The sequence below is a fragment of the Acipenser ruthenus genome, unplaced genomic scaffold (assembly GCF_902713425.1).
Source record: "Acipenser ruthenus unplaced genomic scaffold, fAciRut3.2 maternal haplotype, whole genome shotgun sequence".
Classification (NCBI taxonomy): Eukaryota; Metazoa; Chordata; class Actinopteri; order Acipenseriformes; family Acipenseridae; genus Acipenser; species Acipenser ruthenus.
In genome coordinates, this window is record NW_026708388.1 from 14,095 (window position 1) to 32,116 (window position 18,022).

At 40.5% G+C, this 18,022-nt stretch overlaps 1 pseudogene; it reads right to left on the minus strand.

The window, feature by feature from the left end:
- Positions 1-8,575: 8,575 nt before the first annotated feature.
- The window catches only part of LOC131732055 (centrosomal protein of 170 kDa-like), a 33,515-nt pseudogene continuing 24,068 nt past the window's right edge, over positions 8,576-18,022 (minus strand).

Consider the following 18,022-nt stretch of genomic DNA (forward strand, 5'->3'; position numbering starts at 1 on the left):
CACTCGACCTCTCCGCTCCGCCTGCACTAGAAGACTAGCTCTACCTCCGCTACGCTCCCCTGCCTCCAGAGCCCGCTCCTTCTCCACCCTTGCTCCGCAGTGGTGGAATGACCTTCCTACAGATGTCAGGACTGCCCAGTCCCTGACCACATTCCGGCGCCTCCTTAAGACTCACCTCGTCAAACAGCACCTGTAGAACTCCTCTGTTTGTATCCTGGGACACTATCACCCTTCATGTAAATGTGCTTTATTTTGCTCTTATCTGCCCCCTATTTTACTGCATTTAATCCTGTACTTCAGAATACTGTAATCTGCCAAGTGTTTAACCTTTAGTACTTTGTATTTAATCACATCCTGATGTAACTATCACTATTTAATCATATCCTGATGTAACTATCACTATTATCTGCTGTATTATTGAATTGTGGTTTGTCACACTTGTACTTTGCTTGAACAAAAGTTATTGTATTTCTTGCTCTTATTGTATTACTTGTATTGTAACACTTGAAATGTATTTGCTTACGATTGTAAGTCGCCCTGGATAAGGGCGTCTGCTAAGAAATAAATAATAATAATAATAATAATAAGTGACATCACTATAAATATTGCAAGGGAGCAGGTCAGTTGTTACTGTGGATTCCAAGATGGCAGAAAGTAAGTGGCTGATGGCAGTTTTATGGTTAGCATTGGTGCAGTTCACCTTAATGAGAATGTGGGCAGCTTTTTTTATTATTGTTTTTTGCTGTGTCTGGCCTGTCATGTTGTATATCTCCTGTGGGTTTACAGTTCTGTATAAAACCACTTACCATGAACTGCGTTATGCCCTTATTATAGTATTAAAGCAGCTGTTTGAGAATACCCTTGCTAAAAAACTACACTAAAGTAAAACACGAAGAGCAAGTGAGCTGCTTAAATGTCTGTACTGAATTAATTCCCGTCCTTTTTTTGATCCCAGCTATGTCCGAAGACAACGCGTGCCCGCCCTCCATGTTAATAAATATAGTTGGTGAACTGGATGTCATGAGCCAGCTCGATCGCCCAAAACAGCGCAACATACAGTGCCGTGAATAAGTATTTGCCCCGTCTGATTTTCTGCATTTTTGCACATTTTTCACATTGTATTTGGTCAGATTTTTTTGTGAGTTGTAGTAGTATATAGAGCAGTGGTACTCAATAGGTGGCCCGCGGGCCAAATACGGCCCGCCAAGGCTTCCTGTGCGGCCCGCCAGCTCACCTTAAAAATTAACAAAAAATAAAAAATTGCTATGATAATAAATTATTCACGTCTCGTCTAGCAGTACGAGTAAGTATATACAATTTACAAGCAGTATAATGTGCTGCCTATCAATTTGCTCTATCACTTGCCTATTGGATCTTATGCTCTCGCGATTGCATCAGACAGTACGTTCAGCTAGGACACCGCCCATTTTTTTCATTATTAGTGTGATGGAAATGGAGCCAAAAATGAGTGCAAGCTGGAGTAAACGTCACAAAGTGGACAGCGAAAACCGTGCATTTAATCCAAACTGGACGGCAGACTTTCTGTTTATTATGCCATCTTATTTAAATGCAAAACCTTTGTGTTTAATATGCCAAACCACTGTAGCAGTCAACCTGAAACGGCACTTTGAATCAAAGCACAGTAATTTCAACACGGCCTATCCTCCTGGCAGTGTCTTAAGACGTGACAAAATTGAAAGTCTGAAGTCTTCATATCACACGTCAAATCTGATTCTCACAACATCAGCGACTGTACAGGAAAAAGCAACAGCTGCTTCTCTTAGGGTAATGTGGGCACTAGCTAAAAAGAAAAAGTCTGGACTCTGAGCTTGTGAAGGAGTGCACGTTGGAATTGTTGGACGAGCTGTTGTCCAGAGATAAAAACAAAGATGACATTCTGAACCGCGTGAAGCAAGTTCCACTGTCTGATTCCACAGCAGCACAAAGAGTGGAGATTATTGGCGAGGATTGTCTGTCAGCACTGTTTTCCGAATTGAAAAATACCAAATACATGTCTCTTGCAGTTGACGAATCATGCGATTTTACTGACACTGCCCAGCTATCGTTGTTTGTTAGATTTTATGATGGTGAAATCTTCAAGGGAGAATTTTTGTGCTTAATACCATTAGAAACCTACACTACAGGAGAGATCATTTTTGAAAAGGTAAAAGATTTTTTGATCAGCATGGATTAGATCTGCAGAAAGCAAAACTGCTTGTTACAGACAGAGCCCCCTCCATGACAGGGAAAGAGAAAGGCTTTGCTTCCCATTTGGCAGCGATACACCCTTCATTAAACACTCTTCACTGCATCATTCACCAAACTGTCCTGTGCGGTAAGTTGTCTGGTGAATTGAAAAAAACAATGGATTTTGTGATGAGATTTGTGAACTACATACGCTAAACTTCTAGCTTGCAACATCGTCTTTTTCAAGCACTTTTGCAGGAAGTTTCAGCCGAATACAATGATCTGTTGCTGCATAGTGACGTTCGCTGGTTAAGGCTGGTGAATTACTGGAATTTATGAATGATGTTCCTACAATGTCCCGGGTAGCTTTTCTGTGTGATATTACTGGTCACTTGAATACCCTCAACCTGCAGCTGCAAGGCCGTGCAAGCAGTGTCGGGGATCTGTTTGAGAAGGTGTGCGTGTTTCAGAGGAACTTTGAAATCTTTAACACTGACTTAACAGGAAAAATGTTGCACTTTCCCACATTGTGCGTTGTTGCTACAGATGAGACCTCAATGAAAATGATGCAAGAATTCATGAACAATCTCATCAAAAACTTTCAAATGCGATTTGAGAACTTTAAAATTCCAAAGGATGTGCTTTTATTTGTTCGTGATCCGTTTGTTGTCTCTGCTGACGGACCCTGCCCTTCTGAAGCGAAGAACATTCTTCATTCAATTGATGAAGGTCTGATCCAGAGTTCAGACGTCTTGAAAGCAAAATTCAGAGAACTGGGACCTTGTGATTTCTGGACTCAATATGCTGACCAATTTCAGAATAGCCAGAACTTAGCCGTCTTTCTTTTAACAATGTTTGGATCAACGTTCCTGTGTGAATCAGGGTTTTCCTCTATGAACATTATAAAAAACCAACACTGCAGTCACCTCACAGATGAGCATCTCCATCAGTGCATGCGTCTTGCCCTAACCTCCTACAAACCAGTCTTCACAAAGCTTGCCAGAGAACGAAGATGCCACCTCTCCCATTAGAGCGACACAAACACAGATAAGAATGTCATTTTATTTACAATTTATTAAACTTAGTTAAATTATAGACACTAATACTGTACTTAGTTTGCAACTAATATATATCTTTGCAGTTTAAGTTATTATGCGTGTTGTGAGTTTCTATTTTTTTGTCAATCTTTTGTACACGGCCCGTCCCCCGTCATAAAATTCTTAAATTGGCCCGCGGGTAGATCTAATTGAGTATCACTGATATAGATGGAGTCTGAGAGAAAAAATGACACCAAAGTTTGGTGCTTCTTTCATTTGTTTGGTGTGCAAGGTAATCAAACATGCAATCTTCAGGTGTGAAAAAGTTATTGCCCCCCCTAGTTAACTCAACCAAATTAAAGGGATAATTAGGGTCAGCTGTTTGAGTACTTTGGTTAACAACCAGGCCTGATTTGGGCCAGCCCTGTCCAATATAAATCTGACTAACTTTGGCCCTTACCATCAGAGTGAAGTTGTCAGCACACAGGTTGTAGAGGCACATCATGCTACGAACACAAGAAATTCCTGAAGACCTCTGGAAAAAAGTTGTTGATGCCTAGGGTTACAAAGCCACTTCTAAGGCTCTGGGGCACCGAACCACAGTCAGAGCCATATTGTCCAAATGGAGAAAGTTTGGGACAGTAGTGAATCTTCCCAGGAGTGGCCGTCCTGCCAAAATCTCGCCAAGAGCAAGGCGTAAAATCGTCCAGGAAGTCACAAAGAACCCTAGAACAACATCCAGGGATCTGCAGGCCTCTCTCGCCTCGGCTAAGGTCAGTGTTCATGACTCCACCATCAGAAAGACACTGGGCAAAAATGGGGTTCATGGCAGAGTAGCAAGGTGGAAACCATTGCTCACTAAGAAGAACATGAATGCTCGTCTCAAGTTTGCCAAAAAGCACCTGGATAATCCTCAAGAGTACTGGAACAATGTTCTATGGACAGATGAGTCAAAAGTGGAACTTTTTGGCCGACATGGACCCCGTTATATCTGGCGAAAACCAAACACTGCATTCCACAGTAAGAACCTCATACCAACGGTCAAGCATGGTGGTGGCAGTGTCATGGTTTGGGGATGCCTTGCCATCATTGAAGGAACCATGAATTCTGCTCTGTATCAGAGCATTCTACAGGAGAATGTCAGGCCACCTGTCTGAGAGCTGAAGCTGAAGCGCAGCTGGGTCATGCAGCAAGACAATGATCTGAAACACACAAGCAAGTCTACATCAGAATGGTTGAAGAACAAGAAATTTAAAGTTTTGGAATGGCCTGTCAAAGTCCAGACCTAAACTCCATTGAGATGTTGTGGCAGGACCTGAAACGAGCAGTTCATGCTCAAAAACCCACAAATGTCACTGAGTTGAAGCAGCTCTGCATGGAGAAGTGGGCCAAAATTCCTCCATGGCGCTGTGAGAGACTAATCAATAACTACAGGAACTGTTTGGTTGCAGTTATTGATGCTAAAGGTGGCGTAGCCAGTTAGAGTCTAAGTGGGCAATTACTTTTTCACACAGGGGCATTGGGTGTTGCATAACTTTCTTTAATAAATAAATGAAACATGTATCAAATTTTTGTGTTATTTGTTCACTCTGGGTCCCTTTTATCTAATATTAGGTTTTGGTTGAAGATCTGATAACATTCAGTGGCATAAATGCAGAAAATCAGACAGGGGGCAAATACTTTTTCACAGCACTGTATATACCAACAAGTTGTTGATGTCCTCTCAGAACTGACCAAATAACATTGCAAATGAACGTATTGATTGTGTTTAATTTGTTTGCATCATTAATATTTGACACAACAGTAAATCCAACACAATTTAAAAGAAAGGAGAGAATCTCTGACAACATGAGCCTCCTCAGATCGCTGCTGTCAAATTGAAGCTGGCAGCTGAGGTAACCTTCCCCGTCTGTCTCACAGGCAGCCACTGATTCATGAGCACCTCATTTTGTTGTTGACAAGAGTTTGTGCAGGATACAGCAGGCATTGGCAATTTTGTGAACGAACTAATGCTGCGCTTCAATCCGTTTCATCAGTATCCGCCACCTCCCTTTCAAGTGCCCACTACCCGTATTTGCCCAAGCGTGGTGTTGAACCCGTCCGGATGGGTAGGGTTTCTAAGCCAGGGTATTCTATATGCTGTATTGACTGAATGAAAGGGAAATATATATAACGTCACCACCGGTTTTCAGCCATGGTGATCTGCAACACCTGTTGATCAGGTTCATTTTATACCTCCAAGTTAATTTTTAATTAATGAGTCGTAAGATAAATTAGTTGAAACAGTATTCACTATTAATGACATGACACCGCACTAATGACACTTGATAAACAATTTGGGCAAGAGCAGTAAAACATATTATTAACCAACAAGGCATGAAGTATTTTGCTTTATTACAGCAGCTTAGATTCACCAGTTCTCTGCGCATGGAATCCATATTTTCACAAAATTTCACTACTAATCTTCAAAAACAGCACAAGTACTTTACTCATAGCTAATTTACATATCAACCCCCAACTTTCCATTCTTTAGGTTTCTTTAATAGACTGAGAAAGCAGATATGCATATTCCAGTTAAGCAAAGCCACTTTTCTCGGCGGTTCTAGTGTTAAGTATCTGAGGTTCTTTTAACCATCACTTCAAAGTCTGACTATTTTTCAATTCCAGAGCACCTAGGGTTTTTATACAAAATCTCAAGTTGCAGATTTTTGAAGACAAGGGGGATATTCATATCTGCCACTACAGTGCATTGATTGACTGGCTTGTTAGACTACCATGTTTTAAGAAGGCTCTAGAGTACAGGGATAGAACAGTTTTTTTTCAGCAATAGAGAATCTGCAATGAATGATTTATTGATTGCAATTGCAGATGATTTAATGAACTGTGATGGGCGCTCAGGCCCGATGACTGTGATGGGCGCTCAGGGCCCGAGTGAATGATAAATTTGGCCGGAGGCCTGGTCTGTGGGTACTCGACGGCTACCTGTGCGAGGCTGGCTGAAAAAACATGAACAGTTACATGCATCCCAGTGCCGCAGATAGGAAGCGGCTATGGGCCACCTCCTCCCAAAAGACGAGGCCGCCAAACCATGAATGGAAAATAATAATAAATGATTAACACACCCCAAAGTGGCGCACTGCCACCTACCCCCCAAAATATTAAAAAAGATTAATGAAAATCAGCAGCTGAGACACAGCCCGTCCCCCTGGGGGAAAGAGCCCGGCCTCTCCAGCCTGACCATGCACCCCGCAGAACTAAATACAAACCTCTCAGCACTCAGGTAAGGAAACCCCCCCTACCTCAGGGAATCCGTGGCTGCTGGTAGCCCTTCCTCCAGGCTCTAAGCGGTAGACTCCCATTTCGGCTTCCCAGCACGTGACTGAGAGGCCGAAACAAAAGAAGCGACATGGGAGAATAACACACTGAGCCTTTAGGATCCTTGCTGATGACGTGTTGTTTGCTTACAAAAAAGCAAACAAGTTTGCAATTTTATAAGCATGGGTTAGGATAAATTATTAAACAAAAGAAAAGTTACTGAAGAAGGAAAGAAGATAGAGACTGGTTTTGCTTGTCAATTAGTTTATTAACACCCAAAGACAAGTTGTATTAACATGAGGTCCTGACTTTTACATAACCCTAAACTCGCATCTGCACCCCTATTCTGCCTTTGTGATGAGTGACTAATCAATTTAAAAGCAAAGTTCTGACCATAGACATTTAATTTGCATTAGTTTAAGAATGAGTTTGTTTGATGTGTTTTATAACTGATAATTTGAATGTAGCACAGTTCATAAACTTTAAGCAGTGGGCTCAATAATAATACAATAGATTTGCATTGCTTCACTCTACTGTATGCATCTCCCTATTACCAAGGGAAATTAAAAGTATGGGTTTTGAAGTCCTTTCCATGACTTCAAGATCACTTCCAGGATCCTTCCTGTTGGGGAAGGTTAATTATCAGTTTAATAAATCTTTTGTAAAACATGTCCACTTTTAAAAAATATTCACGCTGAACATTAAAATCGGCTGGTTTCACGGATCCCTCACTAATCTTGGACTACTTTAACTAAGTAAACATTAGGGAGGCCAAGATAAGCACTTGTCATTCCATTTAAACAAGATATCATGGTAATTATGATACTACTGAAATTCTGAAATGTAAGATTTAATAGATTATAATATTTGTTAAACACTACTGAACAAAGACTTCACACTGCTTTTCAAATATTTGTGCTTGTTTTCAATTGCTTTTGATTGCAGAAAATAGCCCTATAATATTTATAAATCTTTAAATGTATAAAGGGTTCAGTCCCAATATATCAGCAATGTTATAGAACAAAGTTGCACTTTGATAAGCCCATCTATATATGTGATAGGATGTGGATTTTAGATGAGCATTTGCTATTTGATAAGTCACTGTTGAATCAGATTTCTTTAAAAAAAATACCCCATCTTAATTATTAACCAGGTCAGATCCAGAAACATTTTTATTGAAAAGTTGGATATGCAAATAACAAAACAATGTGACACATGAAATAAAACATAAATAAATAAGAGACAATAGTGTTCATACAAAAAAAATGTGTAAACAACTTTTGAACAAAGAAATTTACGAAGCTCTTGTATTTTCAGTCATTTTGCAGTATGCCACTTAATGTCAACATTTCTGAATAGTGTTGCATTCCCGTTAGATGGGCAACATTACACGTCTAGTCGAGGCATCTCAAACAAACCAAAATCCATCTAGAAGGTGTAAGGGAGGTCTAGTTTTGGTTTTTGTATTTTTTTTTTTTCACTCAAATGGACTTAACTTTTATTCAGGAATGCCAAAGATAACTGCTTTACTGAATTAGATGAAACATGTGCAAATTAAAGCTATTTAGACTATTTCTGTATGATTCCTTAAACATTTGTAACTGTTCAAATACTGGGCACTTTGTGACATCATACAATTGCATACCAAACAAACAAACAAACAAACAAACAAATAAAACAGCATTTTTCTGGTACCTAGTCTTACTATTGATTAAATCTCTAATATATATATATATATATATATATATATATATATATATATATATATATATATATATATATATATATATATATATATATATAATGCAATTTCTAATTAACTGGGTTATACAAATAAAGATATACATACAAAAAAGGTTCTGGAAGCCTAATGAAGACTACAGAAAGCAGCAAGATTTTCAAAATGGAGGCATTCATGGATATGAGAAAGGTTTATAAATGGCTAAATCATCATATGCACTATGATAACAAATACCATGTTTATACAAAGATGGCATAGGGCTCCTAAGTGTTAAACTTACTCGCCACCCTGTCGCATATTCTTTTTTTTTTTTTTACACAATAATTAATAGAATGGGTCTTGCAAGTAAAACTTTGGCTAGCGATATCTTTTATTGTGAAACCACTGGTCATTGGCTAATGCAGATTTTTTGTTTTATTTTACATTGATCAAAACAAAGTTGGGATTAACATTTTACAATCTTCCATAAAGTGAAGGCAATAAAAATCTGCAGGATAAGAACAATGTGCCATACCCAAGTGATATTCCAAGTTCAACTTCTGCCAATCCCATTTAGGACAACATTACCCAGTTTCTACATTATTTAGCAAGTAAACAAGAACTCTTAATCAACCAAACTGAGTTCTTTGTACTGCATTCATTATATCAGTGGTCTCGCTGTCAAGGTACTGTATTCTCAGTGCAAACATAATTAGGACTGCCAGAAAATTGTCTAATACAGAACTGATAACACTAATGATAAGTGGATATAACAGATTCAGACTTACATCTTAGAAAAGCTATTTCTGCTTTTTCCAGTTAATAAAAATGAAAAACTGATATGACAGAAACTAACATAGTCTTACAACGTATTTTTAATACCCACAAACGTGTTTCTTTGTAGCGGCAGTCACCATAGTGGAAACAATCAGTTAAAAATCTGTTCATTCACCTTACTGCTTAACACATTTTGTTAATTTCTACAGCAGAGCCTCAAAAAGAATACTCAAATGTGTGAAACTACGCAGGTAACTTTTTTCACAAACAGCATAAAGCACGTTTAAGGAACATAAATATATGTCCATTTGTCTTATACAAAACAGAACAAGTGTTTCCTATACAGGACATTACACTAATGCTCACTGGACTCGGCTCCATTACAAAATGAGGTTGGACTAGTCTAGTTAAGGATGAAACCGTTGACTATGTAATAACAGAATGTTTATTATTTTATTATGTTTATTATTATTCTCAGTGACACAGAAAGGTAATGTTACACTTCCTGCATTTTTATTATCCTGCAAACTGACTTAAACATTGTCTGTTCAATTTATCAAAGTTGGACTGGTGGCATTTTGACACAATTTACTGTTGTTAGCAGCACTTTTTGGGGACTACAAGCATATGGCCACTACATGTCTGGATATACATTAGTCCAGAATCAAATATCTGCTATGTATCTGAATTAGGTAGCTTGGTCCAGAGAAGTTAGTGCAATGCTTTGCTCCTGCAGCAGAACAGTGCTATATACTAAAACAGAAGGTTAATGACACCTTTTGGAAAGAACCTGGATCAACTGAAGAAAATGTTTCAATCTGCTCAGTTACCATTATCACCAGGTGAGGGGAAGTCCCCATGAGAACATACCAAGCTGAGTCAAAGGAAGAGGGTTGAATACCATATACTTCTTGGATTAGTCCATGTTGAATGAAGCCCCTCATAGCTAAAAATGGTAGGTTAAAAACAGCCTAATTTTCAGTGTTAGCCTCAGTATACATCAATGGGGAAGAAGCACACTATTATATATACGTAGTGTTCACAGAACTGATTTTGTATACTTCTGTTTTACATAACTAGACAACCAACCAAATATAACATATTCAAGGAGTCTGGAAATGTGTCCTTGTAAAATTGACATGCATTCTTTGTACAAAGGTTACCTTTAAGGTATTTAAATAAAACTGGAGACTGAAGTGCTCCCTCGTCAATAAGGGAAAAGGGATAAATAAAAATGACAAGAAAAAGCAAAGGATTTTTGTAGAGTATAAACATTCCACGCATCCTCCCCTAAACAAGTCTAATTTCTTCCGCCCATGTCCAGGGTCAGGAATCAAGTTACTCGTGGATCACAGAGTCCTCCTCCTCTCCGCTGGGGTTAAACCTGTTGAAGTGGAGGCTGAAGTCGCGGTCAGACTCAACGCTATCTAACTCAGACGAGGCAGAAATGAGACCCAGCCGGGCTGTACGCAGTTCTGGTGCCCCCTGAGGTGGAGCTGCTGCCCGGGCGCCTCGTGAGCTGGGGCTTGACCTCTGCTTTGGCAGGACAGGACTGGTCAATCCCAGGTTGCTTAAGGCATCCAGAGTGCCATCGGGGTCAACCATGACGTTGATAACTTTAGGACAAAAAAGAAAAAGAGGGTGTTAATTTGTGTGAACAGCAGGCACATATTCATAACTTCAAACACTAAGTTTTAAATACAGAAAAAACTGGTCAAGAAGATGAACGTTTCAGCTAAATGCCTTCATTAGTGTAATAGAGTAGACACAACAGTATTTCAGAGATAGAGGCTATAAATATGTACTCATAATAGGAATGCTCAGGAATTGGCCCAGGAATGCTATTGATGTGTGACCCTTCGATGCCAAAGGTGATGGAGGACTGAATACAGTAAGTACAACCTATATTAAGAAGTTGGAAAGCCTCCAATAAATGTAAAGATTAAGGCAAGACAAACTGAAGTTTTTAGTTTTATTTAACATCAATATGTTAAGCTCTGTAACAACCATATTAAAGGGAATACATTTTTTCTTTTTTTTTTTTTTTTTAAAGTACAATTTTTTGACAGTCATTCCTCAGCAATTGAACTCAAACTAAATAGAAAACAGAACAGTTGTTCATGGGATTATTATTATTTTTTTAATCTGTACAACACTGACCAATGGCTAAAATGAGAGTGTCAGATTAAATGATAACGGGAGCTGACTGTATTTTGTAAAAACGAAGCTATTTCCCGTAATAAGAGAAATGCATTGACTTGAGTATATTTAGAAGCGAGGCGACAGCATGATTAAGAGTTCAAATGTTTTATTTATGGGAATGATTAGGTGCAGCCCAGGATCTCGCCTTTTAGCCTGAAAGGAGCCACCCTCCTTTGACAGCTATCACAAGTCAACTAAGACCACGGGATGGGAGCCATTGGAGATGCAGCTGCAAATGAGGCTATTGGTAAACCAAAGAGGGAAGAAAAGGGCCACTTGTCTTGCCTCTAGAATATTTCTTAGCAGACTATAGACATAGAATAGCGACAAGCCTTTAAAATGTCAAGCTTCTGTAATTTCATTTGTAAAGAGTATGAGAAAATTAGGACCCAGTTTCACCTGTGTGCGCATGTTTTTAAACCTGTATGAATTAAACTTGACTTTTTACCTGAAACCAGGAGAAGCAAGCAGCTCAGAATGCGCTTTGACAGCTGCCTATTGCATCAAGCCAGGTCTTTAAGATTGAATTGTTGTCTCTGTCCTCATTCTGCTGAGCTAGTACAATTTCACACTCAGCAAGCTTTAGAATACGAAACCAGACTATACACATGAATAAAGAATTACACAACCAGTATCACTTGCAGCTCAGTGGATCAGGACCCTGAAGAGCTACTGAAATGCAACTCTATACCCTCTTGAGCATTGTGGTCTTACCCTGTAGTTGTTTTTCGACTCTCTTCAGCTCCAGCAAGATTGATGAAATCTCCTGCAGAAAAGGCGAAAAAAAAAAAAAGCCCAACATGTCAAAATCTTAGAATGCATGTAATTAATTAGACAGTTCGGTAATATACAGGCCGGTTATAAATAGGTGTGATTTGTTTTGTTTTTTTCATTTTTGATTTGGTTCTGTTTCCTAATAAATACTACCCTTTCATCATACACTCCCCCCACCCCCCCAAATAGTATAAACTAGAATTCCTGGGGTGATAGTAACTTGATTAAACCAGAAAAAAATAGCTTTCATGTTTTTAATCTCCAGTACAGCTCTCTGAACAATAATAATCAAATGCACATTGCACTGCGAATAAAGTAATATTCCTTCAGCTAAACCAAAAAAAGAGGAATAATATCCACATTTCAATTTAATGTGTTTTAATGTTTAAATTGTTTTTTTTATTGTTTTAGTTCACAACTTCAATACAACACACAAGTTATTTCTTAACTCACATTTTTGTTAAAACAACTACAGATCAGCACCTCATCTCCTCCTGACTGGCGAGACAAGGACTGCTGATGGAAGGTAGATCAACAGTAGTATCTTCATACAACAAGTTTTGCTGTTACTTAGAGATAAGGCATCAATCTGTAGCGTGTTTATCATCTTGACAATTATTAACACTTGCAATACAAATTACTGTTCTGAATTAAAAACAACAACAACGACTGTATTATTCTAGCTAAACCAAAAACCAAACAACTTTTAAGAGATGCCTCAAGATAATCCCATACATATTCTTTAGAATTGCACTCCCTGCTTAAGCAAAGGCAGAAAGCTGGTATCTTTGCAGACCTGGCTTCATTTAGCTGTCCACTGGCTATGGCGCCAAACTAATATAATTTGTATTTGGGTATTTACCTCTTAAAGACCCAAAACCTGAATATTGTATACCAAAGCTGCTCAGCGAGCCTGTGACGCATTCATGGCCTCCCCTCCCCCGAGGGCACAAAAGGACTGCGTTCACAGACCTCAGCGTCATTTTTACTTCAAGCCTGCTGCAATCATGGACACAGCGACCTTGAAGGTTAATGGTTATATTTCTATTTCAGGGAACCAGGGTTATGATAATAACCTAACGTTCCCTATCAAGTACGAAATGCAACCATTACCATATGGGTGACAGTATCAAAGCCTTTGCAAGGGCAAGACTGCAGAATGACTGGAATGCTACAAGGCTAAGCAAAGTGGCTGCCCTGTGCTTTACCATACGTAACCCCAGTAACAAGTAGCTAGGGTGTAAAAATTGAGATAGAAACTCACTGGGAAGCCGCCCTTAACACTAGTTCCAAAACCAGTGTTTTGAGGAAACCCTGACATTCAGTCTATAGAACCTAGGGAAGGTATGGGGAACAGCCCACACTGCTGCATTGCAAATATCTCCAACAGATGCACCTTGGAATAAAGCCCATGAAGTTGCAAGGCCCCTGGTGGAATGGGCAGTGAGCTTTTCTGGAGGTGGCAAGTTGGTCAGCTCATAGGCAGTCCTAAACGTGTCTGCTATCCATTTGGACAGCCGCTGTTTAGACAGGGCTTCACCATGGGACTTCCCATAGCAGACAAAAAGATTTTCGGACTGTCTCCAACTTTTCATCCTGTCGACGTAGTACGTCAGAGACCAAACTGGGCAGAGCGTATGGAGCTGTTGCTCTTTGTCTGACTGGAAAGGAGGTAGATGGAAAGCCTCCAATTCCACAGACTGGTTGACATGGAATGCCGAGACTCTTCGGCAAAAAGGCAGGACTGGTACAGAGCGTTACTTTTGTCCTGGCCTCTGTAAAAATTAAGTGGGCTTTAGCGATTAAGAATGCCTGTATCGGGGGCTCCTAAGTGGCGCATCCGGTAAAGGCGCTCCGTATGCAGTGCAGGATGTGCCCTATAGCCTGGAGATCGCCAGTTCGAGTCCAGGCTACTCCACTGCCGACCATGGACGGGAGTTCCCAGGGGGCAGCGCACAATTGGCCGAGTGCTGCCCGGTGGGGAGGGCTTAGGTCGGCCAGGGTGTCCTCGGCTCACTGTGTACCAGCAACCCCTGTAGACTGGCTGGGTGCCTGCGGGATTCCCTGTAAGCTGCCCAGAGCTGCGTTGTCCTCCGACGCTGTAGCTCTGGGTTGGCTGCATGGTGGACCTGCAGAGTGAAAAGAAGCGGTCGGCTGACGGCACACGTTTTGGAGGACAGCGTGCGTTCGTCTTCGCCCGCTCCCGAGTCAGCGCGGGGTTTGTAGCCGTGAGCTGAGCCTAAATAGAATTGACCATTTCAAATTGGGGAAAAAAAGGGAGATGATAGCGAGCAAGAAAGCAGTTTTGACCAATAAAAATTTCAGCTCAGCTGAATGCAGGGGCTCAAATGGAGGCTTCATGAGTGCATTAAGCACCACGTTTAGCCAGCCGAAGCTGCCAAGCCGCTTTCAAAAATTGTCCCGCCAAGAAGTGAGCTCCTGGGGAGACCGAGTCAATTTTGACATGGCAAGCCGAAATGGCTGCCAGATAGACCTTTAACATGGAGGGGGATTTCCCTTGTCAATAAAGTCCTGCAAAAATTGCAATATAACTACCATGGGACAGGTCGTGGGGTCGAACCCACGAGGCAGACACCACGTCTGAAAAACACCCCACTTGTACCTCTACTGGGAACACGTGAACAGTGCTCTGGCATTCTGCAGGGTGTCAATGACCCTATTAGCAAGTCCCAGATGGCTCGAATGCATCCGTTCAGGGGCCAGACCCAGAGCTGCAGGCTCGATGGATCGGGATGCCATAAGATCTCCCGTGCCTGACTGAGCAGTTTCCACGGCTGGCCGCTCAGGAGCTTCAGCAGGGTTGAAAACCAGTCTCCTTGGACAATAAGGGGCTACTAGGAGCACCTTGACCCAATCCTACCTGATTTTCTCCAGACACAACAGGAGCAGGGTGAGCACTGGGAAGGCATATAACAGTTACCTCGGCCATGTGTGCCAAGGCATCTATTGCCTGCGGGTCCCGGTCTATTATGGAGAACCAGAGGGGACACACAGTTGTTTTCTGGGAGGTAAAGAGATCTATCTCTACTCTTCCAAACCTCTCCCAAATGAGGCTCACCACTTCAGGATGAAGCCTCCAGTCTGACCCCTTTAGAGGGGGTCCGCTACCCAGTTTGTCACCCCAGGCAGATGTACTGCCCACAGTGACAGGAGGTTCTCGTGCACCCAGAGCAAAATCTTGTGGGCCACATGATGGAGCCTGGGCGACGTGAGGCCACCCTGGTGGTTGATGTAAGCCACCACTGTTGTGTTGTCTGCAAAACTTATTAAAGCCTCCGTGGGCCTGTTTTGAACATCACCTCTGGCTGCGGGTGCAGCCGGCTTTGCCGGTATTTGAGGCTGCTGGGACCTAGGGCGCCATTTTGCCGCTGGTTTATGTACTAGAGGTGGTCTGTTGGTAAGCAGGCGAACCAGCTCCTTAGTGGATTCCCGCTCGCGGTGAGAGTACTGTAGCATCTTGTCCACCCTGGGACCAAACGTATGCCCTGGAGTGATCGGGGCGTCCAACAGCAGTGCTTTGTCCTCATCAGGCACGCGTGCCTGGAAAAGCAAACGTCAAATTTTCTTCTGTTGATCTTGCCTTGCTGTGAGCAGTGCTGAAATAAAGCTCCTTCATTGCACTAATGGAGTACTTTGTCAGACTACAGGCATACCACTAGTAGTCTAGAACATGCTTAAACCATGCAAAAAGTGGCCCAATGGGATGGGGGACAACACCCTCCCACACTCCCCCTTCGAACGCTACGTGTCATGATGAGATCGGTGCCCCTATTACCATCTAAGTGTCACATACCTTAAAACTAATTGAAAAGCCTGAATATGGCAGCCATCTTAGGTAACAGATCAACGTGAAAGTCACCTTTAGACTATGGCAAGGCATTTTCATAAAATATGAAGCTGGCATCTGCAATAGTTTATTAAATATTTGCAATTTAAGTTTCAGCTGCAGTGGCAGGGATTTCCAAACTCCTACAAGCTCCCCTCACATGGATGATTAACTAGGATTTTCAAGGTTTTGAGATAGTAAACTGCAATTAAATCTGTCACAGCGCATGTGATAGTTATGGGCCCTCCCAACCCTTAAGTTAACAGTAATTTAAAATAATGTACACTAAACTTTTTGTTCTTTTTAAACCTTTGATGTCTCCCTTTTTAAAGCTTCAGTATCCCCCAAAACATGTTCAGTTACACACTAAAGTGAAATGATTTAATATCTACATTTACTACATTATTAGCATTTTGCCTTCAGTTTGCATGTTCCATGATAGCTTTAAATTTACAGACACTAGATTCCCGTACTGAAACTTCTTACCACAGTCATTCTGCTATGACTTGCATAATTTGGAGGTTAGACAATACTATTAAGCTGTTATACTGTATATCTCGGTGAGTTGCAGTATTCATTTTATAATGACATTTAGAGTGCATTGGCAAACAAGAAGGCCTTCATGTATTTTACATATTTTGCCCTTCCGCCTAGACAGTCTCTAAGCAATTTCCTCTGTACTCTGTTCTTGTTTATTAAATCAATGTGCTCTGTCTTGTGAAGTGATGGCCATTTTATTGGGGAAAGTCATGTTTTATGGCTGCTATTACATCCTGGGTTTTAAGCAGAACAGTAGTCGGTGACATAAATGCTCTGTTACTGTAATACAGTGAATTCTGTGGAAAACTTCCCTGGTGGCATCTCGAGGCACAGCACAGTATACCACAGTTCTCATGCGGTGCAGCTTGAGGTGTAAAACCAATATTTCTTTTTTCCAGCGGGGTGCGCCAGTGAGCTTTTAGGAACTTAATGGGCGGTATACCCAGGGCTGGCGTCAGCACTTGGGCAAGCGCCCGGTGCCCCGACGCCAGAGGGGGCCCACACACATACAGAAATAAAATTGCAAATATGAGCAAATGTACTATTTCTGTGCCAGCTATCCTACTTAAGCAGCCTTTAGGGCTAAAAATGCTTAGTTTTCACTAAACTAAACTAAACTGTATGCTTGCAGTGCAACTTTTCAAATCTCCACTTTTTTCTTTTCCTGCTTCGTTCTGTTCCCTTAGTCCCGCCTCTTCTCACTCCCTATTGGCTTCTGTCCTCCCCAGGTCTTCGTTATGCCAAAAGATATTGGCTGATCTCGACATGCAATTATACAAATGTGCCAATTAAAGACATTCTATAATTGGCACATTTACTTTTCAACAAATCGAGCCTTTCATTTGACAAGTGTTTTGTCAAGCGTCATTATCATAACATCTATTATTACCATAACGCCCATTATAATTATACGACTTTAAAAAGAAACACAAATCTGGATTTCAAAAACAGAAGGAAGACTACAAGAAAATGTAATAAAAAAACCTGTAATAAGTACACTGCCAAATTTTCTATATACATTAAATATATTCTGTAAAGTGTGTGTTCAGTTTTCTGTTAATTGTATATTAAGTAGGTTCAGTAAAAAATGTAATTTAATTAAAAATAATATTTTACTATTTTTACACTGTACAGTAATGTGTAAAATGCAGCAGCATTGTTTATTGTGTGTTACCGGTAGACTAAAGTAAAAAGAAAGTGTGCTAGGTATTCATTTGATTGTACTACTGTATATGCATACTGTACAGATTTATAACAAAATGTACAGATTTTACAAAACTCCTGTCTCCAGACATGTCCGGTTTAGCGAGGGACTAAATATTATGAAAACCTTTTTGATAGAAAAATTATATATATATATATATATATATATATATATATATATATATATATATATATATATATATATATTATTTATTTCTTAGCAGACGCCCTTATCCAGGGCGACTTACAATCGTAAGCAAATACATTAAGTGTTACAATACAAGTAATACAATATATAAATGTAGTTGTCACCGATGGTTTTTACCCAGGTTTTCTCCCCAATTTGGAATGCCCAATTATTGTTTTTTTTTTTATCCCGGTTCACCGTTGCAACCCCCTGGCGACTCGGGAAACGGATGC